This window comes from Ursus arctos, unplaced genomic scaffold (assembly GCF_023065955.2).
Source record: "Ursus arctos isolate Adak ecotype North America unplaced genomic scaffold, UrsArc2.0 scaffold_5, whole genome shotgun sequence".
Taxonomy (NCBI): Eukaryota; Metazoa; Chordata; class Mammalia; order Carnivora; family Ursidae; genus Ursus; species Ursus arctos.
This window is the reverse complement of record NW_026623067.1, coordinates 73,906,045-73,931,484: the sequence shown is the minus strand read 5'-3', so window position 1 is coordinate 73,931,484 and position 25,440 is coordinate 73,906,045. Positions and strand designations below refer to the sequence as shown.

At 37.0% G+C, this 25,440-nt stretch overlaps 1 long non-coding RNA gene across 2 annotated transcripts in view; it reads left to right on the top strand.

Moving 5' to 3' along the window:
- LOC123001027 (uncharacterized) overlaps positions 1–25,440 on the top strand; it is a 376,694-nt gene that overhangs the window by 340,633 nt on the left and 10,621 nt on the right. For both annotated transcript variants that reach the window (XR_008957471.1, XR_007190425.2), the window contains 2 exons: positions 2,371–2,437; positions 6,398–6,558. This is a non-coding gene — a long non-coding RNA (uncharacterized LOC123001027). The remainder of the gene's footprint in view (positions 1–2,370; positions 2,438–6,397; positions 6,559–25,440) is intronic.

The window sequence follows — 25,440 nt, the reverse complement described above, 5'->3', positions numbered from 1 at the left end:
TAGTAAAAAAGGGAGAAGATATGCATGCTCTCAATACTGAAAATAGAGAAAGGGAAGAGAAATAATATTGAGGACTTAATTTGGTGAATACTTTTAGGAAATGCAATATCCACCCAGCACTTTGACTTCAGCCAGAGAATTGGTCTATGGCCCTATTTTCTTTAGGCTGAAATCTTTATGATGAAGAATGACTGCTCTGACTATGGATTTATTTTCCAGTAACAATTACTTTTAGAGTATCAGTGACTCTTGACTTCTCTTGTTCAGCTGTTCTGCAGTTTACCTGTTAACTGTATTTGGTATATTTGGTAAATAGCTGTTATGACCCGAGAAGTATTTGTTGACTTTTATGTGACTAGCCTTGGGCCAAGTTTTACAGAGCAGAGCAGAAATGTAAGACATGATTCTTTCCTGCAAGGCTATTCTAATATGATCGGATAACCTACTCTCTGGCAATATATTTGAAAATACAATTACTAGTAATACGGAAAGGGACATGCTATAGGACGACCTAGCTCGTATCTAAGGGCTTCTTAAAAATGAGAGGAAAGTGTAGTACCAGCAAGTAGGAGGCCCTGCTTCTAGCCCGTGTCTTACTTAGCTTGGACACAGGACGAGTTCAGTGTTCTAGGCCACTGATAGTCCACCTCTGACCCTTAGACTTGAGCTGTATATGTGGGCCACACAGTCAGGTCTCACCTCTCTGTATTTGGAACATGTGCCTCCTCTGATCTACAAGCACCAGATGGTGGCAAGGTGGCAGCAGACACTCTTTGCTTTATGGTAACTGGGACAGTTACCCTATTCCTGCCACACGCTTTGCACTGCACGTCAGGCAGATCTCAGACTGGCTGTGCCTGTTTCCTCTGAGGGTTTTCCAGAATGTTGTTTCTCATTGATAATCAACCCTTCTGATCAGAGTTCTCTCTTGCCTATGATTGATGTGGTAACATACTTTCCTGGGTTAGTCTTTTTTTTAATGGTATTTTATTTAAATTCAATGAACATATAATGTATTATTGGTTCCAGAGGTAGGGTCAGTGATTCATCAGTCTTAGATAACACCCAGTGCTCATGACATCTAGTGCCCTCCTTAATGTCCATCACCCTGTTATCCCATCACCCCACCCCTCTCCTCTCCAGTAACCCTTAGTTTGTTTCCTGTGCTTAAGAGTCTCTGATGGTTTGTCTCCCTCTATGATTTCGTCTTGTTTTATTTTTTCTGCTCTTCCTCTATGGTCCTCTGTTTTGTTTCTTAAATTCCACATATCCGCAAGATCATGTGGTAATTGTCTTCCTCTGATTGACTTATTTCACTTAGCATAACACCCTCTAGTTCCATCTATCTCATTGCAAATGAGGGAAGATTTCATTTTTTTGCTGGCTGAGTAGTAGTCCATTGTATATATAAACCACGTCTTCTTTATCCATTCATCTGTTGATAAACATCTGGGCTCTTTCCATCTTTTGGCTATTGTGGACATTGCTGCTATAAACATTGGGGTGCAGGTGCCCCTTTGGGTTTCTACATTTGTATCTTTGGGGTAAGTACCCAGTCGTGCAATTGCTGGGTCATAGAGTAGCTCTATTTTCAACCCTTTTAGGAACCTCCATAATGTTTTCCAGAGTGCCTGCACCAGCTTGCATTCCCACCAACAGTGTAAGAGGGTTCCCCTTTCTCTGCATCCTCGCTAACATCTGTCATTTCCTGAGTGGTTAATTTTAGCCATTCTGACTGGTGTGGGGTGGTATCTCATTGTAGTTTTGATTTGTATTTCTCTGGGTTAGTCTTAAGCCTTGTTGGAAATGGGATGGACATTTCTTATTTGAATAGACCATTCCTCTTGTTCAGCTCAGGGGCTCTTGCCAATCCTCTGCATTGGTGGCAGTTTATGGAAGGCAGGGTTATGGTCAACACTGGTAGGTATTACATTCTAGGAATGAATGACATGATTTTGGTTAAAGATTTTGAGGGAAGACATATTTGGAAGATGTGTTATCCTATGTTTAAACTATAAAATTCTGTCCGATAAGATTAAAATGACAGAAAATGAATGATAACTCCTACTTTGCTGTGTACTACGGATAAGACTTGTATTTATTTGTGGTCATCATCAATGAAGTGCAGTTATAACCTTTGATAACACAGTGATGCAGCATCATGAGTAATGATATAAGTAAATAAATGGTGTTAGGGAACTGCAGTAGCAGAAAGATCTATCTCATTTCAATACAAATGCATTCTGAAGAGCTATGGCTTTATGAATAATGGCATTGCTACCTTTTTCATGTAGTGTGAGGTATGAAATTATTTAGAAAATGACATATTAGACAACAAATAACATGAAGAAATTGTTTCTGAACCTGCAGAGGAAGAGATGGTGTCTGGAAACTAAGAAGAATCTTCATATATATTGATTGGGCAATAAACAAATAGGTAACTACTTCCTCTCTACCCATTCTAAGTCATCTAAGTCTTCATTTCTACCTCATAGGGACACCTGCATTTAGTAATTTATTTTAAATCTAATTCTTCATATAGACAAAAATATTTGTCCAGAGCACCTCACAACTAGGAATGGATAAATGTATCAAAGGAAAGCATAGACTATATCAAGAATAGTTTTGAGGGAATTCTCAGCATCATCATTCTTTGTTTCCTCAGGACAGTCATTGTTTTCCTAATGCTGGACTTTGCGGTTTCTCACACCAACAGACTCTTGGCTCAGAATGGCATCTTCTTCTGGGGCGCCTGGGTGGCTTAGCTGGTTAAGCAACTGACTTGGATTTCAGCTTAGGTCACTATCTCAGGGTCATGAGATGGAGCCCTGCGTTGGGCTCCATGCTCAGTGGGGAGTCTTCTTGAGATTCTCTCCTTCTCCCTCTGCCCCTCCCCACCACGCTCGCTCTCTTTCTTTCTCTCCCTAAAAAATAAATAAATAAATAAATCTTAAAAAAAAAGAATGGCATCTTCTGCCAGATGAACACCCATACTCAATTTTAAAATGTCTTCTTTTAAAAAACAGCAAACAAACAAAAGCCAGTGTTTTATCCTACCATCTACAATGACTACAAACTCAGCCCAGTTAAACAACTCAGATTTATTGTGAAAGCCCGTTCCAGTTCAGTCTCCATTATTGGTTTTGTATTGATGATCCCGTGAAACCCACACCTTGAAAAAAATTGGGGTGAACTAGAGCATTCCAGGAAGCGTATTTTGTACAATTTGCCCAAGTTTATGAGTAAAAAAAACAAATAGAAAAAGAGATGCAATGTAGTCAAATTCTCAGCATGGTTTTGATTCAGTGGTAAATATCCCGTCGTTACATCTGCAGCATAGTCAATGGCAGATGTTGTTAATGATGATTAGGACTGTTGGGCCACGAAACATCAAGGAGTGAGGATATTGTTTACATTATATGTTAATGTAAGAGAGCATCTGAATATGGTTTTGAAAAATTTAGAAAGATATTTAAACTTCAAGGGAGTTATTGAAAACTATACCTATACCATTGTTCTTTGGCTACTCAAAGTTGTCCTTAGGTGAGGAGCTGCTGTTGCCAACATAGGGCAATCCCACAAACATGTCCATATAGCCACAAGATAGAAGACATATTTCAGAAATTCAGAATAGTCACTGATCACTCACTGGGTGCTCCATGCTACATATTTAGACATATTTTTAAATTGCTCAAATTTATGGAGTATACACGTTGATCTTGTTCCTGTGACAGAAGTTACTAAAGAAAGTGCAACTTTTCTTTGAGTAACTGTCACAATTATTGTTTTAATTAATATTTTATTTTACTACAAATGCTAAATTTTAATTTTTTATTATTGAGATATAATTGACATACAGTGTTAGTTTCAGGTATACAACATACTAATTTGACAGTTCTGTACATTACTCATTGGCACTGTAAGCGTAGTTGCCATCTGTTATCAAACAACATGTTACAATGTTATTGACTATATTCTCTATGTTGTTCTTTTCATCTCCCTGACTTATTTGTTTTAACTGGAACTTTATACCTCTTAATCCCTTTTCATCTATTTTCCCCACCCTACTCCACCTCCCATCTGGCAACCACCAGCTTCTTCTCTGTATTTAAGAGTATTTTGTTTGTTTGTTTTTTAAGATTCCACATGCAAGTGAAATCATATGGTATTCGTCTTTCTCTGTCTTATTTCACTAGCATAATACCTTCTAGGTCCATCAGTGTTGTTGCAAATGGCAAGATCTCATTAATTCATTAAATTTTTAGAAGAGTTTATTTATTTATTTATTTGTCAGAGAGACAGAGAGCACAAGCAGGGGGAGCAGGAGGCAGAGGGAGAAGCAGGCTTCCCGCTGAGCAAGGAGCCTGATGTGGGACTTGATCCCAGGACCCCGGGATCATGGCCTGAACCAAAGGTAGATGCTTAACTGACTGAGCGACCCAGGCTTCCTGATCTCATTCTTTTTTAATGGCTGAATAACATTCCATTGTGTGCATATGTATACACATACAGATATATCTATATATCTGTATCTATATCTATATATCTGTATCTATATCTATATATCTGTATCTATATCTATATATCTGTATCTATATCTACATCTATACCACATCGTCTTTATCCATTCATCTATCAATGGACATTTAGGTTATTTCCTTATCTTGGTTAATCTAAATAATACTGCTATAAACATAGGAGTGCATATATTTTTTCAAATTAGTGTTTTTATTTCCTTTGGGTTAATAACCAGTAATGGAAATACTGGCTCATGTGGTATTTCTAATTTAAATTTTTTGAGAAATTGCCATAGTGTTTTCTACTGTGATTGCACCAATCTACATTCTCACCAACAGTGAACAAGAGTTCCTTTTCTCCTCCTTGCCAACACTCATTATTTCTTGTCTTTTTGATATTAGCCATTCTGACAGGTGTGAGGTGGTATTTCACTGTGGTTTTGATTTTCTTTTCCCTGATGATGAGTGGTGTTGAACACCTTTTCATGTGTCTGTTGGCTGTCTGTATGTTTTCTTTGGAAAAATTTCTATTCATGTCTTTTCCCATTTTTTTAGATTGTTTTTTGATGTTGAGTTGTGTAAGTTCTTTATATATTTTGGATATTAATCCCTTATCAGATATATCATTTGCAAATATCCTCTCCCATTCATTAGGTTGCCTTTTTGGGGTTTTTGATAGTTTCCTTTGTTGTACAAAAGCTTTTATTTTGATATAGTCCCAATAGTTTATTTTTGCTTTTATTTCTCTTGCCTGAGGAGACATATCCATAAATATGTTGCTAGGACCAATGTCCAAGAGATTACTTCTTATCTTTTCTTTTAGGAATTCTATGGTTTCAGGTCCCATATTTAGATCTTTAATCTGCTTCAAGTTTGTTTATGTGTATGGTATAAAAAAGTGGTCCAGTTTCATTCTTTTGCATATAATTGTCCAGTTTTCCCAATACCATTTGTTGAAAAGACTATCTTTTCCTTATTGTATACTTTTGCCTCTTTAACTTAAATTAATTGACTGTATAGGTGTGGGTTTATTTCTGGGCTCTCCACCTTGTTTCGTTGATCTACATGTTTATTTTTGTGCTCGTACCTTACTGGGTTTGTTTTGTTTGTTTTGCTAAAGCTTTATAGTGTATCTTGAAATTTGGAATTGTGATGCTTCCAGCTTTGTTATTGTTTCTCAAGATTGCTTTGGCTATTTGGGGTCTTGTGGTTCCATACAATTTTAATTTATTTGTTCTAGTTCTGTGAAAAATGCTGTTGGTGTTTTGATAGGGATTTCATTGACTCTATAGATTGCTTTGGGTAGTATGGTCATTTTAATCATATTAATTCTTCCAATCAATTAATTCTTCCAGTTTTTTAGTGTGTCTTCATTTTCTTTCATCAACGTCTTGTAGTTTTTAGACTATAGGTCTTTTAGCTCCTTGCTTAAATTTATTGCTAGGTATTCCATTCTTTTTGGTGCAATTGTAAATGGGGCTATCTTAATTTTCCTTTCTGCTCTTTTGTTTTTAGTATATAGAAATACAACAGATTTCTATATATTATTTTTGTATTCTGTAACTTTACTCAGTTTATTAGTTCTAGTAGTTTTTGGTGGAGTCTTTTGGGTTTCCTATGTATAGTATCATGTCCTCTATAAATAGTGACAGTTTTACTTCTTCCTTACCAATTTAGCTGTCTTTTATTTCTTTTTCTTGATGATTACTATAGCTAGGACTTCCAATAATACATTGAATAAAAGTGCTGACAGTGAATATCCTTATCTTTTTCCTGATCTTAGAGGAAAAGCTTTCTGTTTTTCACCACTGTGTATGATATTAACTGATTATTTTCTATATGGTCTTTTTTTTTAAAGATTTTATTTATTTATTTGTCAGAGAGAGAGCGCACAAGCAGCAGGAGCAGCATGCAGAGGGAGAGGGGGGATCTCTGCTGAGCAAGGAGACTGATGTGGGACTCAACCCCAGGACCCTGGGATCATGATACGAACCGAAGAGCCACCCAGGTGCCCCACATATATGGCCTTTATTATGGTGAGGTATGTTTCCTCTACACTCACTTTGTTGAGTTTTTATCATGAATGTATATTGTGTTTTGTCAAATACTTTTTCTCCATGTACTGAGATTGTCATATGGTTTTTATCTTCCCTCTTGTTAATGTGATGCATCACATTGATTTTCAAGTAGTGAACTACCCTTGTATTCCTGGAATCAATCCCACTTGATTTTGGTGAATGATCCTTTTAATGTGTTTTTGAAAGTGGTTTGCTAGTATTTTGTTGAGGATGTTTGCATCTATCTTCATCAAGGATTATTGGCATGTAGTTTTCTTTTTTTGTGGTGTCTTTGTCTGGTTTTGGTATCAGAGTAGTATTGGACTCGGATAGAATGAATTCGGAAGTTTTCCTTTCTCTTCTATTTTTTTGGAATAGTTTGAGAACAATAGGTATCAAACTATTCTTTAAATGTTTGGTAGAATTCACCTGTGAAGCTCTCTGGTCCTGAACTTTTGTTTGAAGTTTTTTGATTATTGATTATTGATTCAATTTTGTTGCTAGTAATCTGTTCAAATTTTCTATTTCTTCCTGATTCAATTTTGGAAAATTGTATGTTCCAGGACTATAACTATTTCTTGTAGATAGTCCAACTTATTGGCATATAATTTTTTATAATATTCTCTTATAATTCTTTGTATTTCTGTGGTATTTATTATTTCTCCGCCCTCATTTCTGATTTTATTTGAGTCTTTTTCTTTTCCTGATGAGTCTAGCTAAAGGTTTATTAATTTTGTTTATCTCTTTTAAGAAGCAGCTCTTGGTTTCATTAATCTTGTCTTTCTTTCTTTCTTTCTTTCTTTCTTTCTTTCTTTCTTTCTTTCTTTCTTTCTTTCTTTCTTTCTTTCTTTCTTTCTTTCTTTCTTTTAGTCTCTGCCCTGATCTTTAGTATTTCCTCCCTTGTACTAGCCTTGGGCTTTTTCTTCTTTTTCTAGTTCCTTCAGGTGTAAAGTTAGGTTGTTTATTTGCAATTTTTCTGGTTTCTTGAGATAGGCCTATATCACCATAAACTTCCCTCTTAGAACTGCTTTTGCTGTGTCCAAATATTTTGGACCATTGTTTTTCATTTTCATTTGTCCCCATGTATTTTTTTTCCTCTTTGATTTCTTGATTGATCCATTCCTTGTTTAGTAGCATGTTGTACAGCCTCCATGTGTTTGTGTGTTTTCCCAAGACATTTTTCTTGTAATTAATTTCTAGTTTCATGCAATGTGGTTGGAAAAGATGCTTGATATGATTTCAGTCTTCTTAAATTTATTGAGACTTGTTTTGTGGCATTACATGGCTATATTCTGGAGAATGTTCTGTGTGCACTTGAAAAGAATATGTATTCTGCTGTTTGGGGATGGAACGTCCTGTACATATTTGTATTGGGTCTAATGTGCCATTCAACGCCCCTGTTTCTTTGTTGATTTCTGACCAGATGATCTATCCATTGATGTATGTGGGATATTAATGTCCCCTACTATTATTATATTACTATCAATTTCTCCCTTTATGTCTGTTAATATGTATTGCTTTATGTATTTAGATGTTTCTATGTTGGGTGCATAGATATTTACAATTGGTATATGGTCTTGTTGGATTGGTTCCTTTATCATTATGTAATGCCCTTCTTTTTCTTCCACTTCTTTTGTGTGGATTATCATTTTCCATCCCTTCACTTTCAGTGTGTATGTGTTTTTTAATTCTGAGGTGAGTCTCTTGTCAGCAGCATATAGATGGGTCTTGTTTTTTTATTCATTCTGTCATCCTATGTCTTTTGGTTGGAACATTTAGTACATTTGCATGTAAAGTAATTTTTGGTAGGTATGTACTTACTGGCATTTTTTAAAATTGTTTTCCGATTGTTTTTATAGTTTTCTCTGTTCCTGTCTTCTCTTGCTTTCTTCCTGGACATGTTTGATGACCTTCTATAGGCTTATGCTTGGCTTCCTTTCTTTTGTGTCTATTATAGGTTTTTGATTTGTGGTTACTGTTGGGTTCATATATAACATTCTATGTTTATAGCAGTTTATATTAAGTTGATGGATACTTAAGTTCAAACACATTGTAAGAGCACTAAATTTTTACTTCTCCTTCTACTTTTTTGCATATGATATTATATTTTATATCTTTTTGTTTTGTGTATCCTTTGACTAGTTTTTGCAGATATAATTAATTTATTACTTTCGTGTTTTCACTTCCATACTGGCTTTGCAAGTGATTCATCTACTACCTTTACTATATATTTCCTTTTACTTGTGAAATTTTTTCCTTCTATAATTTTCTTACTTCTAGTTATGGCGCTTTCTTTCCACTTAAAAAATTCTTTTTAACATATTTTGTAAGGTTGGTTTAGTGGTGATGAACTCCTTTAACTTTAGTCTGTCTGAGAAATTTTGTCTTTCCTCTGATTCTGAATGATAACCTTTTCAGATAAAGTATTCTTGGTGGTAGGTTTTTCCTTTCAACACTTTGAATATGTCATGCCACTCTCTTCTGGCCTGCAAAGTTTCTGCTGAAAAATCAGCTGATAGCCTTATGGGGTTTCCTTTGTATGTAACTATTTTCTTTTCTCATGCTGTTTTTAAAATTCTCTTTTTATCATTGCATTTTGCCATTTTAATTAACACGTGTCTTGATGTGGACCTCCTTGGGTACATCTTGTTAGGGGCTCTTTGTACTTCCTGGACCTGGATGTGTGTTTCCTTCCAAAGGTTAGGGAATTTTTCAGCTACTATTTATTTGAATAACTTTTCTGTTCCCTTTTCTGTTCTCTTTTCTCCCTCTGGGATTCCTAAAATGTGAATGTTGTTATGGTTGATGTCACAGAGTTCCTTTAACTTATTCCTGTTTTTTTATTATTCTTTTTTCTTTGTGCCATTCAGCTTCGTTGCTTTTCATTACCCTGTCTTGCAGCTTGCTGATCAGTCCTTCTGCCTCCTCAAATATGTTGTTTATTCTGTTTGGCATGTTTTTCATTTCTGTTGAATTCTTTAGCTCTGACTCAGTCTTTTTTTATATTTTCTATCTTTTTGTTGAATTTCTTACTGAGTTTATTCCTTCTTTTCTCAAATCAAGTGAGTATCTTTATGACCATTACTTTGGACTCTTTATCAGGCATATTGCTTATCTCTGTTTCATTTAACTCTTTTACTCTGATTCTGTTTTGTTCTTTCATTTCTGGCATATTACTCTGTCTCCTCATTTTATCAAACTCTGAGTTTGTTTCTATGTATTAGGTAGGTTACCTATGTCTCCTGGTCTTAAAAGAAGTGACCTTGCTTAGAAGAGGACCTGTGGTGCTCTATAATCCAGTTCTCTCTGGTCACCAGAACTAGGTGTTCCAGGTGTGTCCCATGTATGGACTCTGGGTACCCTCCTGTTATGGCTGAGTTGCAACTGCTTTTAGCTCAGTGGCTGCGATAACCAGTTTTACCTGCTTTGGGCATACAGGGCAGGGTTTTCTCCCCACACTGTTGAAAGGCCCAGCTACAGGCCCTGTGAGCTCTTTGGTGGGCAGGTCTGGCAGTCAGCCTAACTGTCTGCAATTAGCTTCTCTGCCATAGCTGCAAGAACACCAAATGACAGGGCTTGCTTCCCATGCAGCCATCTAGGAGACCTGGCTTCAGGAACTGTAGGCACACTGGTTTATAGGGTTATTTCCCTGTCTCTGCAGGGCAGGAGTCTCTTTGAAGTGGCCCTGGCCCAGGCTGGGGCTGCCTGCCAGGTGTGGTGGGGCAGGAGCCACTTTGGAGAGATATCTGCTGAAATGGGCAGTTTGAATGAGGCAGGTCCACAGGGGGAGTGCTGGGATGAGCACATAGTGCTAGCAAAGTAGATGAAGGATGTTAGTGCTGGCTCCCACAAGTGCCTGGCTATCTAGGCTGGGGAATGAGAAGAAAAATGGTGCCTACAAGCACTTTTATTCCCAGAGGAATCTCTTCTATATCCCTACCTCTTTGGCACATTTTCTAAGATCAGTTACTAAATCTTCAGGTATGTCCCAGGCACTTTTTACACTGTTGCTTTTGTGCTATGCCTCAGGCCATTATTCAGTATTTTGGCTTTTTAAGGGCAGGGACTTGGTTTCCTATCATCCTCTGGCTCTCCCAGGGTTTAACTCTCTGCTTTTTAAATGATTTTCAAAGCCAGATGTTAATGGGGACTTCTTCTCCCAAGGTGAGTCCCCAGTGCCAGGGTTGCCCAGTGTTGGGTCTGATCCTCTACTTCTTCAGGCTTGTGATGTCCCTCCCATTTGTGGTTAGTCATGCTGGGATATGGTTCCCAATGGTGTCTCTGCCCCTCCTCTCCTTTTCAGTGTGGCCTTCTCTCTATGGCTGGTTGTGGAATATCTGTTCTGCAGTCTTAAGGTTGTTTTCAGAGTTAGTTGTATAAATAAAATTGTTTCTCTGTGTTTCCAGGGGGCAAGGTGAGCTCAGGATACTCCCATTCCATCATCTTCCCGCTTCTCCCAGATTTTAAATTTCATTTGTCCTAAATATTTAAAGGAGTCTTTTCCCTAAAATTATTTAGAAACAATTAAAATCCTGCCACAAGGAGAAATGGTAATCTAGGACATTATCACCCAACAAATTTAAAAACTGTATGTTTTCTGCATGTTTTATGATCCTGGCTTAATAGTGAAGGAACACCATAATAATGCCAAGAAACCAAGAACTTAGTAGTAATAACTAAATTTAAGATTAATTTCTTACGATAATCAATTTTTCAGTTTGCTCAGGAAATTTTAAAAAGCATCCTTGTTTCCCTTTACTTCCTAGTTTTAACTTTTCTTTTTTGGAAAAAAAACATAATTTGTGACAATTTCAGTTGACTATATTTCTTCTGTCTTAATGGTAATTTAAATAATTTAAAATAAAACCATGGATGAAATAAATAGTTCAGCCTGGTATTTCTCCCATCATAATGTAAAGAATTTTTTTAGGCACCCAGCTGCCCCACTGATTATTTATAATTTTTAAAGGACCATTTTATGTATTTTAATTTTTGTGTCATAAGCCATATAAAGATGGATAGACCATTGTAATATGATGAAGAAAAATTCTCTGATCATACTTGATTCTTGCAGTCATCAAAAGGTGTTTGCTTTCAAAAGAATTATACTTCCAGCTGGCTTGCCTTGGGGAATGTCAATTAAATCCAAATTATTTTGTGATAGAGATTTTGCCACTTTTAGAGACAGGGTAAGTGAACTAGAAATGACAAAAATCAAATGAGAAATGAAAAAAATAAAGTTTCATATTTACCTGTAAATTGCTTTTCTTACAATTAAGCATTGGTTTACCCTTGCCAAATGTCCCCATTTGCAGATGCCTATTAAAAAATAAGCTGTTTTCATTTCCTGCTAGTACACAGTTTGGCTTCTTTTAGTCCATGCTTGTGCTCCGTGCTTTCAGAAGAGCTTTGTGTTATCCCTGGTATCTTGTACTTATAAAGGATCACTTTGAGTGTGTGTGGCCTGGTTCCTAACAGTCTATCGATTCATTGAATTTCCTGAATTTCAGAATGTCACCAATTGATTCTTTATGCTGCCTGGCAGAGCAATTCTTAATTTTTGTCTGTTTCATCCCAACATCATTCTTAAGAAGAAAAGGTTTTCCTTACATTGCCTTGAAGGGTTTACTGAATCATACATCACCAAGAACATTTTAAAGCTTTATTTTGTCTGTTATTTAAAGTGGAAAATGCTGTCCCTTAAGACACTGGCACTCTGCCATTTGCCTCCAGAATATTTCATGGTTCACTGTCAGGACTGTTGCTTTTTCTAGAAGAACATATGGGCCATTTTGGAGAAGTTTTCTGTAACATTCAGATGCTGAACATATATCTATTTACATTTGGTCTCCAACAAATAATTTTTCTGGAATTTTTATACCTTATGGATTCTTTGGAACTTACTGAAAAGTATATTGGAGCCTGATGACGCCAAAGGAGGCTGTGAGTTGGAAGTAGAAGGGACTAAATTTAATTGAAGCAAAGTTTAGCACCATTGGAATGTATTCCTGTGATTTCATTATTTTTCACTGGAATATTTCACCTTCCTCCTCTGCCTCCCCCTCTTTCTCTTCCTCTTCCTCCTTCTCTTCCTTCTTCTTCTTTTTTAGTGATTTCAAATAGTCAGTATAAAATATTTAAAGTAAAGGGGAAAAGATCCTCCTGCACTCTGTGATGTTGATAAATAAGTCATTGGAATGTGGTAGGAGTTAGCACACACTTGAGGATGATTGTGTCATTAAAATTGCATCCAGTCAATCTGGAAATACCTCACCTGAATTGTTCTGTAAACACTCTTCTCACTAAAACACCTGTTTAGTCTGATTGTGTATATTTTGAGTTAAAGGAATCAAACAAAATGCATTTAAAACAAGCAATTAAAACTAAAGTACAACTACATTCTGAATGGAGGTGCTAATTACAATTCCAAGGAAGAATAGTCTTCCCTTTTGTACAATATATTGTATTGATGACTAGAACTAGGTGGGTTTTAGTGAAAAGAGACTAATTCCTCATATTACTGTTCTACCAGATTGTCTCTTTGTTGGTCATTTGGTAAACAACTTATTGATTTGCTAAGTTATGAAGCTAGCTGGCTCTTAAATGAGAGTACTATGGCAATGAAGGAAGAATGAGGAAGTGAAAGAAAATAAAACAAAAGAATAACAATCACATTCTAAATCTGGAAACCATTAATAATACCATAGTCAGGGACCTAAGCATAGAAAGTCTTTTGCCCAAGCAAAGCTGGGGTCTCTCCAGATCCAGAAGCCTGGAGGAGTTGAACAGAACAGAAGTGGTGATGGTCAGAGCAAGATAAAAAGGGAAACTGAAAGTACATGAAAGAACCTCTGTGTCATCAGAGAAGGCATGAAATCAGAGATAGATTTTAGAGAATGTGCCCTTCAGGGAAACCCAAAGTAAGTATGGCTGTATGTCTTACCACTTCAATTATTTGATTCTCTCTCATGTTAGAATTATATACGTGTCATCTTGTTGTCAACTTGTTCTTAATCCATGTGTCTCATTTTGCCACTTGGCCACAACAACAACCAGCTTAAGAGGAAGAAGGTACAATCATCTCTGGACTCATTGTATGGTTAGTGGCATCCCCTTGCTGCGTGAAACTTCCTTTAAAGGAGAGGAAAGAGGGAAGCCTGGGAAAGATCCCATTAGGTCAGAGTCTAGAGAATCAGGAGAATCTTTAATCACCCAGGCCACATAAAATGAGGAAGGCAAACACATAGATTCATTCACTCTATTGTAGCATAACCAACAAACGAGGAAAGACAAAGGAAGAAATGACTTGCTCACCCCTTACCTTTGGGAGGAAAGTCAAGAGAAAAAAGCAAAATTTGTTGAGAAAGTTTCAAAGTAGTTGTTTAATTGTCTGTTATTATACTTCTTTCCCCCATAAACCACAATGTGATTATTTATATATGACCTACATCATACTGACCCACATTGTACTGGTCAGTGTGTCCTTATTAATATTTGGTAAATGAAAGTATACATTTTTTAAATGAAATCTCCAAATAGATATATCCTATAAAGGAATTTGGGAGTAGAACAGTACACTAGAGCCTTTTTAATACATCTATACCATTATTTACTTCCCTAGTCATCACCTTCCTGACTTCTCTGAGATATCTGATGCTTTGATTTTTATTTGCCAAGACATTATAATTTGAAGTTAGCACTTAGAGTGCAACACATGATAGTGTCTCACTAGCATGCTTACTAAATAACAGACAATTATTTAAATATTTCTGTTTGGGAGACACGCCTTCGAATTCTGTATTTGGATATGTGTTATAAGCAACATGTTCCACATTTATCCAAAAATTCCCCGATCTTGAGATGTATTAAATAGTTGAACTGAATCCTTTTTAAATCCTACTAGTCCAGGAAGCTCAAGATATTCAGATCTATGTCCATAATGTACACACATATCTGCACCCCCACACCCAGGGGCAGGATGACCCTCAGCATGTATATTTTGAGAGAAAGAAAGAATTAGAAGAGTGGGGATGACAGACTTTGTGGTATTCAAGTCAGCAAAGCACATTACATCTTAGATTTTCTCAAAGGGAGTTTAGTTTCCAAAAATACTACGAAGACCTTGATGTAGTGAAGTCTCACCTGTGACATTATCCTTTGGTATTTCCTATGTTTTTGCCTTTCCGATTTAAAAGTTGTGCTCCTGATGGTGTTAGGCATTCGTCAGATCTCTGTCCATCAATAGGCCTCACGCTTGGCTTGTTTACACAAGTCCTGACTTTCAGGGAACACGTGCAGCCAAAGAACACAGGAGGGAGGCCATGATCACTGTAGAGGGAGAATGTCACTGTGCCTTCTGTCACGCCCAGGATGTATGCCCCATGTCCTCACAGGGAGCGGCATCAAATGAGGATAATTACATTCATAAAATCATTTATAGGCATTCAGTCAATAGATTCTTTAAAAAATTCAGTGGCTTGACTTTATTCTTAAAAGAGTACAATGATTCTTGTTTTTAATCTCTAGTGGGTATGAGCATTTGATCGTAGACAGTGTTCAGTGTTCCTTTTTACGCAGTTTATTTTGATAGTCATCTGTTTTTTTTCACCTTCAATTCATGCTAAAAAGGCACAATCAGTACTCCTTCATTCACCTGTGGCTTGTAGAAGACAAGCTGAATCTCACCTTGGCCCTGGGCCTGACACTCTTTCTTTCTGTGACGTGCACGATCTCTGGGGTGCTGGGCCACGGGAGGGCATGCCATGGAGTACTGTATTGCCAAGAAGCTTATTTTCTTAGGCCTTGTGAAAATATTATGAGCTCTAGACTATTGGCAGCGAATAAACAAAGACCAACCATATAGGTTGTTCACTATTCTGCTTTTGTATCACCACTGAAATAAATCTATTTTCAAATAATAATTCTGTCAGTCTTACTGCATTAGTTAGCAATTTAATAGGGCCCATGTACTTTGGTATGAATGCTGACCATGTTAGAGCCAAGCTTTATGCTAATACAACAGTTGACCATAGGAACCTCCTATCTAAAGGTTATATAGTAAATCTTGGTTGGATTGAAGTAAATGGTCCAGGTGCCATGGTAGAGAAATGCCACCTTTATCTTTTATCCATTTATCCCTGTCAAACTATTACTTTTTCACTATTAAGCGAAAAATGTTTGATTTTGTCTAATTGGTGGTAATTAAAAATTTTAGTTGTCTTCAGTATCTCATAAGGCACATGATTTCTATAATCCACTCAAATATTCCAACATCTACTTGCATATTTCAAATGGTTAAACCAGCTTCCTCTTTGACACACTTAGAAGAGACCCTAGCTTTGACTTTTTATGCTCTCAAATGCACTATGAATCATTCTGCCAAACTCCTGCCCTTCATGTGAATGATATATTTTATTTACACTCTTAGAAAAAAAATCTATGCATGGCCATTATTAATCACTCACACCTTTAAGAATGATCTTACCTTTTAGCTATTCATCAAAATCGGTATCCTTCCTGTTAGAAAGAGACACATCATAACTGATGTACAATCAAACTGTAGATGGGTCCAAGTACATGGCTATTAGCAGAATAGATGTCTTTTCATTTTAAGATTACACACACGTGCACGTGTGTGTGCATGACACGTGTACACACACACACACACACCTCTGTATGCTGTATCTATCCTAGCAACTCTCTTTAAAGTGTCAAACTGCTAAAACCATGTCGGCTCTCAGATAATACATCACTATGACTGAGGAGCCACATATCATTTCCAAAGCCACTCCCACCCCGAGCGAGGCCAATAAGACATGAGACAACTGGATTAGCAGAGGTTCAAAGACCATCATCCATGATTTCTATCAAAAGCAAGGGAAGGGAAAAATTGGTAAATGAATCAATTTCCTCTGATTACACACTAATCTCAAGAGAAGACTACTTTGTAATTGAATTATACCTCATTTAAAAATCAAGACAATAATTTTTTCTGCTTTTGACCATAACTAATGCATGCTTTCATTGGTGAAGAAATATTAAATCGTTCATAAAATGTGTTTGAAATATCTCATTTTTTTGGTGGACATTGTCATGCACCTCTAAAATGTTGGCTGGAAATTGGAAAGATGATGCTTATATTAGCCTCAGGGGAAACCAAAATAGAACAGGGATTGACATATTTTCTATTCTCCCTTTTTCTTTGGCTACTACTATGATTTCATATCGAGATGAGGATTAGAAAAGGCCAAATGTTTGGATAGCTTCTCAAAAGTATTAGACAATACATCAAAATAAGGTGGAAAGTGCTTGAGAGTAGTATTCTGATTATACAACATTTATCTATACAAATGTATATAACTGCAGAAATATTGTAAAATAAATATATCATAAAGGAGACATTTAACTATAAAGGTAGCACTTTAAAAATTACAAAATTAAGAAAAACACTGCAGTGAGGCTTTGTATCTTAGAAGATGCTAAGAACTCTCTTTTCAACAGAATTTTAACTCCCTGGGCATTAAGGAATTACTTTAACAGAAAAGAAAATAACCCATGGGGGGAAATGTAGCCAGCAGAAAAGCTGCTTACAATTTTTGATAGGCCCTAGTATAGGATAGTAGGAAGGCAAATGATTCTATGATCACTCCAAAACTCTGTATCTTGAAAGTTTCTCATTCATTAATTTTTCTTTGTTGGCATTAAAAGCTTCCAAAGAAAAAGGATAGGATATTGAGCTTGTTATGGATATCCTTCTTATTGATTTTTTTTTCACTTCATGGAAGGCAGATCTGTAAGACACAGGATCTAATCCTAATTTAGAATTTTATAAACCCTAATGCAAAAAAAAAAAAAAAAAGGCAGTCCAATGGAAGAAGTTACTCTAGGTAACAGGGATGTATCACTCACCATTAAGCGTCTTAAACTCAGAGAAGCAAAGAGTCAACCTTTCTTAAGGTGTATTTAGTGAATGCTTACAATGTGCCTGGAGTTGTGTGGGTTTCTGTTAGGCATATGAATATGGTGAGTAAAGGTTTCTTTTTACGAGGAGCTCACAGTCAGGTACAAGTAACAACGTTATAATGTGGCCACAGAACCGATGGAATCCAATCCCATAGAAACAAATACTCTTCAAAATTATACTTGATGTGGGTTTTAAATGCATTTTGCAAAAGCTACCCTACATCTTTTAAAAATGTTTTCCCGAGAGCTACATAATTTTGTGATTTTATAGATTATGCTGCTTTAAAAAAAAGCACATTTTCCTCCTGTGAGACCAGCAGTCTCATTCAATGAGGATGTTACTCTAAGGTGTGATGAATTCAGAGCAGCCACCGTCAACGTCTTCATGTTTCAGGAAGGCAAAGGCCAAGACAAAGGGATACCCCTTTAGGCTCTGGATCACTTTAGCCTGTTACGTCTCAACCCTCAAACCTGCACAAGATGCATCCAGATTAGTCAACAAGCAGATGATTAGAGATAAAACCTCTCATCTTGGGATAAATTTAATCCAGGCAGCATGTGCTCTTTGGTCATTTTATAAATATAGCATTTTAGAACAGCATTCTCAGAGATCCAGCAGTGCATATCCAGCATTGTAGCTAAAATATTCAAATAGCAATAAAAATAACTCCCCAGAAAGTTGCTGGCATTCATGTTTCCGTTGGAGAATAATTACAGAAGTCAGTTTCAAAGCTAGCATAAGAGATGTTGAAAACCACCTCTCACCCCCACAGAAATGCTAATGACTAGTTGTATTATAGTCTTAAAGCAAGGTTCCAAAACCTTCTCTTTCTTAGATTTATGGTGTCACAATTACCGGCCCTGACCAGACTCTCTGTAAGGAAACGGAGATCCCCTGGACAGGGAAGAGATCCAACCAGGTATCTCCTGGGGCAGTAGAACGTAGCCCTGAAGGTTTAATATTTCTAATCCTATTATGTTCTAATCCTATTACTGAAATGATGAGGTGAATTGCATATATTTCCTTCTTTATCTCTGTGCAATCTCACAGATTTCCTTCAATAATGGCTTTTGGCCGTCCCTCACAAACAGTTTTCCTTCTTTAATTCTTAAAAAGAATATATAGACAATCAAAGTGAAATCTGTTTATAGCAACATGCAGTGCTGCGTCTCCTTATGATGCCTCACGGGGAAACTGGCCATACAGTAGCTATGCATCCAGCCCCTGATTTCTTGCCTTTTGTTAACCCAACTTATTATTACATCAAAAATCATGGTTTCCATTGACGACAGAGTCCGACTAATGTGTGTGTTTATGTGTGTGTGAAATAGCTACACAATGAGTTATTGAGTTGTATATAGAAAAAATGCTAGGCAACTGCAAATTACAAGGATATAATGCCATCAGGGGGTTTAATAGTGACATCATAAATCACAAGAGCAAGGTATAAATGGACTGGGCTTCCCCACAACTCTAAGATGCCACTGGAGCTGTGATTTTAAAGGTTGTCTACTCTCCCCAACCACCATTCCCTTATACGTGGATAATTTGTGTAGAATTTCCATCGTCTCCGGTTCTCTCTACTTCTCATCGACTTCAGACCTTTTTTCTACAGCCAGAGAGAATCTGTTTTCCCCACTGTGCGATTAGATCAGCTATATTTAAATGTTAACACTGAATTGTCCCAAGTTAAAATATAACAATTCTAAAAATCTTGCCATTCTGGGCCAGATGTCACCCTCATGCGATATGACGGACAGGTGACAACAGACCCAAGGATTAAGCGATTTTCTCTTCTTGGATAACCATACTCCATGCATCTCTTCTCATTTCCTCTAAGAGCAGGGAATCTAATTACATAGAGTACCCCCGTTAGGACGGCAAACATAGAAATGATTTTATAGTTTTGCTTTCTTTCACATCTGAACTTCAGCGAATCCAAGTAATATTCTAATTTATTTCTGTGTCCTAAATCATTCCTTTTTCTCTCTGATGCTGTCTTACAGAGGAATATATTAACATAAAATAATAACTGGCCCAAACTTTTGTCCAAATTTAAATATGTCCTAGCAAAGCCAGCCCCATTCTAATTGCTTTTATGTGTCACTTTAAAGTAGGAGAACCATCCTCCTGGCAGCTTTGCTTTGGGTCTTAATTAGCCACTTAACTGCAAATTGGTTGGCACCCTAGTCCTTTCATCAGTTATTACCCAAATAGCATCACCGACTTCGGAAAGAGAAAGGAAAGATCCCACATGTAGCAGGTCTCTCCATCATGATTGCCCTTTAATACAAAGAGGGGGGTTCCCGACTACTAATTAAGGCTACGTTTTTAATAGGCAATTGGCATCTTATTTAATTCACTCGCAGTGCGATGTCTTAAAGGAAAAACAATCACAGTAATGTGTGTACGGTGCTAAAGAATTTACGAAATGTTTTCATCTACTTTATTACTCTTACATAGTATCTGCTTTAGCCATCTATTAATCAATATGTTTTTATTGGTTGCTATGATTTAAGATGTAGATTTTATGTCAGTCCTTATCGCATTTGCCTGTGTACCCATGAAGCTATCTAATAAAATTAACCAGGCCAATCTCCAGTATATAAGGGGGAGCTGTTTTCTTTATTTTTTGTTGCATTTCTAGGAAATGGTCAGACTGTTAAACATACTATAGAGATAGGTATTTCTTTGCAAAGCAAGCATACGTTGTTAGTGGGCAGAAGACTCAGAGGCTTTGTTCTGAGAATATAGAAATATGGCAGAAAGAGACTACCGATAGAGATCAGATCCAAAAACTTGCCAGAGGGGATGAGAATTCAAAAAGAATGTGGCAGTTGGTTTAGTGTTTTAGCAGAATACCCTCAACTGATACTTTGCGTGCAATATGATATCACGTCCTTTGTTGATGCTAGAAAACAAGTGAGCATGGTGACTTTTTAATAATCAACACCTTTTTTTGGTGGTTGTTTTTTAACCTGTCCTGCAAACTGGTCCTCTTATTTCAGGTTCGTATAAATTTACACTTCGTATAAATTTTAAATGCAAGTACTCTTCTATTCTGTTACTTGGAGTCACCAGGAACTGTATTTGGGTATGTAAATTCAGACTTTCTCTGTCTCTCTGATAGACAGGTGAGTTGAGGTTTTGCACATCCCAAACGTCTTCTGCCCATCCCAGCAACGGGGAGCCCAGAGCTCAAACCACAGACTGACCTCGAGTGAGATTGTTCCAGGCTGCAAGTTTTGGAAAACTTGGAATTAGTGAATTATGTTTATGAGATTCATTTCTAAACTGTACCAGAGCTTATAAAATATTAGTATTTACAATATCCTGGAACAACAAACACAGCATGGAGGCAGCTGCCTCATCAGAGACGGAGCCGCAGTGATCTCAGACATTTGTCTGTTTATCATGGACTGGATTTCCTTGGCAAACAATTCAATAAGGAAGATGAGCACACTAGTCTAACGCTCTGCTCAGCACTGCAAGAAAATGTGCTCCTCACCATCACTCCAAACGCCAGTGCTTCTACTCTGTAAGCCCACTGCCTTTAAGTTGAAGTGTGAAGAATAGCAACTTGGGACTGAGATCAAATGAAGGCAGGCCTTTGATTAAATGTGAAATGAGAGGTGTTTTGAAGAGAGCACAGATCTTTTTCTTTTTGGCCGACGTAGGCAGTATCTACAATTAAAGCTCAAAAGGAGCAGATGTACGCTCACAGGAAAGATGTGAAAGAAAAATCATTAGGAATTATTACGCTTTCGCTACCTAAAAACAAACTTGTTCCTGTGAAATATATGAGTTATTAATTCTGGCAACACTCGAGCTTTTTTCCTTCCATATGTGATTATGGAGTATCCAGTTTTTAAGTATATTATACATTTGAATTTATCCAACAAATTCTCTTCCCTAAATAAAAATGTGGTAATCTCCTAGAAGTAGTTTCATGATAATGCAATAGCTGTGAATTACTCAGCTAGCAGAGGATTTCATTTTTCTATATCAAACAAACAAGTGAAGCACTTTACCTAGCATCTTTCAAATAGTAGGTATTGACTAAATGTTTGAATAAACAAAATAGATGAGAAGAAAGAACTAGGTCTATTTGTAGCCAATGCTACAAGGTTCCACCTTTGATTTCTAAAGAATCTTACTTTAATCGCCCTCCAAAGGAAAAAAAAAATCTAATTTTGTTTAACTGTCAGAATAATTCCACAGTGCAGCTGCTTGCCCACAAAGAACCTTGAATAAAAGAGTATCCACCTGAATTAGTGTGCAGCCAAAAGCGTAAAAACAAAAATCTGGGTGTCCATTAGGACTTCCATGTGATAGATATTACCCCGGCAAAATAAAATGGACAGTGTCTTTCCCTCCCTCTGGAATGAGTTTATTCTGGCCAAAAAACACATTCCAGGATTTTTCTAATTTCCTTATTGGTGGGTTCATTTGTAAGCAGCCACAACAGTTGGCCAAGGTCAGCAAGTCAGGACTACAATGCGTCAAGTCTCTTGAGAGCTGTAATTTTATATCAAAATGGAGGTTACTTAGGGCGGTTTATCTCCCCAGCTGTTTTTAAGCAGACAGCATGCTGACCACCCAGTGGATGAGACCAGGATGGGTGGAAGTGGAAGAGACTATTTGATGTGACTCAAAAGAAAAAAATGCAAGATTCTTGGGGAAGATTCTATCATGGCGGGAGGCCATGAAATACTTCTCTTAAACAACTTATTCTGTACTCTAGATTGTAAACCTACCTCCTGTGAGCAGCCCTTAAAAATCAAGACAAAATAGAAGACAGCCTGGAGAGTACTTTAAGAAGGGAAGCCTTGTATTAAGGTTATGTCAAGTTCATCGAATAAAGAAAATAGAGGGATCTAATCTCTTAGATATTTTTAGTTTGTTTTGTTTTCCTCCTATTTTGAATGGTATTGAAAATGCAATGAATAATTAGACATTAATTAAGTAAACCTTATGTAAGCTCTTCTAGCTTCATAATTTTATAAAACTGGATTTATAGAACTGACTCGTATAAATGGACTATCAAGTAGAATTACTATCTGTAAATATTGGAAGTAATAAGAGAGTGAAAGAATGTTGTGATTTTATGGTTTTGTTTTGTTCATGGATGAATCAGTAGCTTTTCTGATTAAATTATTAATTTAAATCTTAATTAATCCTTGTCTAATACAGTAAAGAGAATTTAGTTTACTAGGTTGTCATTAAGAGTAGAAACATGACCATTTTAATTATGTTACACAGAATGTAAACTTCGTGATATTGGGAAAACAGGTTTATTCACTACGATATTCCTAGCACCTGGAACAGTCCCTGACAAATATTAAATATTAGATAAACTATTTGCTGAATAAATGTACCTAAATCAGTGGATTTCCCTGACCAAAAAGAGACAGATAAACTATAAAACCAAAACAAACTGAGACAAATCACATCAAAAGAGGAAACTTAGGTAGAACCCAGCAATTTGAATGTTTTAATAGATTGCCCAGTGATTTTGATGATCACCTAATTTTGGTAACCACCAACTATCTACAGTTTGGTACCATGTATCAGAAACCACAAATGAGCCCACAGACATGGAGCTCAATTAAAAAAACCCAAATGTCTTTAAAAGAGGCACATTCCATCTGGTTAATTCATATTTTTATGTCCCACCCTACTGTTGTACACAAATTCCATTTTACTCATTTTCTTCACCTGTCTGGCAACTGAAGACATGGCGTTTCTAATCCCAGAATTATGGATGCTTATAACTCAGTTTTGGCAGACTCTCAATTTATATGAAAGCTTCAATTTTATATTTATTTTTCTTTATTTTATTTTTATATTTCTTGTAAGAAAAGGAGTACATTTTTTAGATTAAAAAATAGGAAAACTCAGAAGAAACTTGAACTAGATGTCTTTCAAAATAGCTTCTAATTTTGAAATTCATTGCAAGTGGCTTCATGAAGGCCACTTATGATAAAAAGTCTCAAGTATTTAATACATCCTTCAGGTCTCTACTATTGCCTCTGTGTAGAGAGGTATGTAGAAAATACAAGCAAAAGAAGAGGCTAATGCCTTAAGGGCTGAAAACAGATCTGCCTTCAAATGCAGGAATCTTGGTGGGTATCTTAAAATATAATGTTGTTTTAAGAAAAAGGCCCACTGAAAACTGAGACTTGCCTCCTTCAGGTTACCAATGCGACAATAAACTCAAAAATTCCTTATTAGTTTGGAAGTGTGTAAGACTTCTACATCTGGCCGTTTCTCTTCAGCCTTATCTCTTACCTCCTTTCCGAACTTCCATCTAAATATTTTCAGTTCCTGGAACAGACCTTTAAACCTTCCCTCATATTGGTCCTACCACCTGGAATATTTCTCTCACCTCCTTCTCTTGACCAATTCCCTTCTTAGATACTGGTAAGAAATCATTGTTTATCCCTAAGGGGAGAAGAGGTCTGATGTAATCCACCTGCTGCCATCCCAGGGGCTGGTTGCTTCAGGAAATGGTGCTCTAGCATGGACTTGGGTTCAGTCTTAGCCTCTGGTAAACATTAAGATGTGGCAGTAACTAGATTAGCCTTGGGGAAAAGGAGCCCACGCGTAGCTTGCGCTCATCCTGGCCACTCTTTTCGTAGTCCCATTGCCCAAGGACGTTTAAGCCCTGGGGTCGCAGAGGAAACAAGCTGGCTGATATCCACAAAACAAGTCATTCTATCCATCTTCTTTTTTAGCGATTCTGTGATGGGCTTTCTTTGGCCCGTAACTGAACAGCCAAGGCATTTCCCACTATCCATAAGTCCATGTATAACCATACTTCAGATCACTTCTCCTTCCACGTTAGGTGAATGACCCAGTATACTGCTCTTATCTCTCCTTGCTAGTAAGATTTCCTTTAACACTGTCCTTTAGACAAATTTCAGTGGGGATATCATGGAATGGTATATGAGTTTTAGCTACCACCAACATATGTGGAAAGGTCCAAGTTTCTTTCTTCGTTATGTGATTGTAAAAAATCCCCACCTCCAGCAGGCCATAGTTAGTTGAAGGAGAAGTAATATATGAGCATGAAATAGAAAACTGTCAGTCACAAAGTTGGTCAGAGTCCATTCAGAGCCCGTCGTGTAATGGGCACTGGGACAAGAGACTGGTGAGGCAGAGGGGACCTGATGTGTACATATGAAGTACCTGATACGTGCTCTCACCGTCTCTGCAGTGGCTGACTTGTAGCATGCACAAACAGCTGTTTGTGGTTTTTATCACCAGGAGCATGATACCATCAATGGCAATGGAGAAAGTTAATTATTCTGCAAAGGTAAGGAAGTGAATCTTAGAAAGCTTTTAAATGGAAGGAGATGAAATTAAAATGGCTGTAGTAGACTGGAAGAGAAGGCTTAAGACGTGACTTTTAGGTAAAAACAGATTCAAGAGATGTAGCAAAAGTGACCAAGTATGCCTGAGAAAATAAGGAGGGATAATGAGGTAAAGAACAAGCCAGGGAATTCTGAAACGTTTTGAAGCACAGTGTGAATATCTACATGACTTGGGATCCGCTGAGAGACCTAACAGTTGTGATAGTTAATTTTATGTCAACTTGAGTAGGCTAAGGGGTTAAGGGCCCCAAAAGAATAAAAAGGTGGAGGAGGGGCAAATGATCTCTGGAATGTTCATCTTCTGCCCTTGGACATTGGAACTTCTGAGACTTAGGCTTTCTGACTCTGGGACTGATAGCACTGCACCCCCTTCAGAGTGGGAGTTACATCATCAGCTCTTCTGGTTCTCAGGGCTTCTGACTGGAACTGAATTATTCCACTGCATTTCCTGGTTCTCCAGCTTGTGGACAGCAACTGACGGGACTTCTCCGTCTCTGTAATCATGTGAGCTAATTCATATAATAAAT